Source organism: Oratosquilla oratoria, chromosome 25, assembly GCF_046742065.1.
Source record: "Oratosquilla oratoria isolate Oo_2021 chromosome 25, ASM4674206v1, whole genome shotgun sequence".
NCBI lineage: Eukaryota > Metazoa > Arthropoda > Malacostraca > Stomatopoda > Squillidae > Oratosquilla > Oratosquilla oratoria.
In genome coordinates this window covers 14,623,994-14,626,493 of record NC_134801.1, presented here as the reverse complement: position 1 = coordinate 14,626,493, position 2,500 = coordinate 14,623,994, and positions in this window count along the sequence as shown.

The following is a 2,500-nucleotide window of genomic DNA, read 5'->3' as shown; positions in this document are numbered from 1 at the left end:
ACCTTGGAAAAAAGTCCTAGAAGTTAACGCTAGGCAAAAGACCTAGACGGTAGACCTAGGCAGAAGACCTAGGTACAAAACCTAGGAAAAAAGTCCTAGAGGGTAACCCTAGGCAAAAGACCTAGACGGGAGACATAGGCAGGAGATCTAAATACAAAACCTAGCAAAAAGTCTTAAAGGCCAACCCTAGGCAAAAGACCTAGACGGGAGACCTAGAAAGTAGATGTAGGTACAAAACCTAGACAAAAAGTCCTAGAGGGCCACACTAGGCAAAAGACCTAGACGGGGGACCTAGGCAGAAGATCTAGGTACACAACCTAGACAAAAAGTCCAAGAGGGCCACCCTAGGCAAAAGACCTAGACGGGAGACCTAGACAGATGATCTAGATACAATACCTAAACAAAAAGTCCTAGATGGCAATTCTAGCCAAAAGACCTTGACGTGAGATCTAGGTACAAAACCTAGACAAAAAGTCCTAGAGGGCAACCCTAGGCAAAAGACCTAGACGGGAAACATAGGCAGAAGATCTACATACAAAACATAGACAAAAAGTCCTAGAGGGTAACCCTAGGGAAAAGACCTAGACGGGAGACCTAGGCAGAAGATCTATATACAAACCCTAGAAAAAATCCTAGAGGGCAACCCTAGGGAAAAGACCTAGACGAGACACCTAGGCAGAAGATCTATATACAAACTTTAGACAAAGGTCCTAGAGGGCAACCATAGGCAAAAAATCTAAACGGGAGACCTAGGCAGGAAATCTAGGTAAAAAACCTAGCAAAAAAGTCCTAGAGGGCCACTCTAGGCAAAAGACCTAGACGGCATACCTTGGCAGAAGATCTAGGTATAAAACCTAGCAAAAAAGTCCTAGAGGGTAACCCTAGGCAAAAGACCTAGACGGGAAACCTAGGCAGAAGATCTAGATACAAAACAAAAGAAAAAAGTCCTAGAGGGTAACCCTAGGCAATGGAACTAGACGGGAGACCTAGACAGCAGATCTAGGTAAAAAATCTAGACAAAAAGTCCTGGAGGGGAACCCTAGGCAAGAGACCTAGACAGGAGACCTAGGTAGATAATCTAGGTACAGAACCTAGAGAAAAAGTCCTAGAGGGCCACCCTAGGCAAAAGACCTAGACGGGAGACCTAGGCAGATGATCTAGGTATAAAACCCAGACAAAAAGTCCTAGAGGGCAACCCTAGGCAAAGGACCTAGACGGGAAACCTAGGCAACAGATCTAGGTCCAAAACCTAGACAAAAAGTCTTAGAGGGTAACGCTAGGCAAAAGACCTTGTCGGGAGACCTAGGCAGAAGATATAGATATAAAACCTAGAAAAAAGTCCTAGACGGTAACCCTAGGCAAAAGACCTTGACGGGAGACCTAGGCAGAAGACCTAGGTGCAAATCCTAGGAAAAAAGTCCTAGAGGGTAACCCTAGGAAAAAAACCTAGACGGGAGACCTAGGCAGCAGGTCTAGGTACAAAATCTAGCAAAAAGCCCTATAGGGCAACCATAGGCAAAAGACCTAGACGGGAGACCTAGAAAGTAGATGTAGGTACAAAACCTAGACGAAAAGTCCTAGAGGGCCACCCTAGGCAAAAGACCTACACGGGAGACCTAGACAGAAGATCTAGGTACAAAACCTAGACAAAAAGTCCTAGAATGCCACCCTAGGCAAAAGGCCTAGAAGGGAGACCCAAACATATGATCTAGGTACAAAACCTAGACAAAAAGTCCTAGAGGGCAATTCTAGGCAAAAGACCTAGACGGGAGACCTAGGCAGCATATCTAGGTACAAAACCTAGACAAAAAGTCCTAGAGGGCAACTCTAGGCAAAAGTCCTTGACGGGAGACCTAGGCGGAAGATCTAGATACAAAACCTAGGAAAAAAGTCTTAGAGGGTAACTTTAGGCAAAAGACCTAGACGGGAGACCTAGGCAGATGATCTAGGTACAAAATCTAGACAAAAAGTCTTAGAGGGTAACCCTAGGGAAAAGACCTAGACGGGCGACCTAGGCAGAAGATCTATATACAAACCCTAGGAAAAAAGTCCTAGAGGGCCACCCTAGGCAAAATACCTAGACGGGACACCTAGGCAGAAGATCTAGATACAAATCCTAGGAAAAAGGTCCTAGAGGGCAACCCTAGGCACAAAATCTAGACGGGAAACCTAAGTAGACCATCTATGTACAAAACTTAGAAGAAAAGTCGTAGAGGGCAATTTTAGGCAAAAAACTTTGATAGGAGACCGAGATAGAAGATCTAGGTACAAAACCTAGACAAAAATTCCAAGTTGGCTATCTTAAGCATAACACCTATATGGGACACCTAGGAAGAAGATCTAGGTAAAAAAGCTAGGAAAAAAAGTCCTAGCGGAAAGCCCTAGGTGAAAGACATAGACGAAAGTCATAGGGACTAGATCGAGATACAAAACCTAGAAAAAAAAGTCCTAGAGGGCAAACCTAGGCAAAAAACCTAGACGGGAGACCTAGACAGAAGAT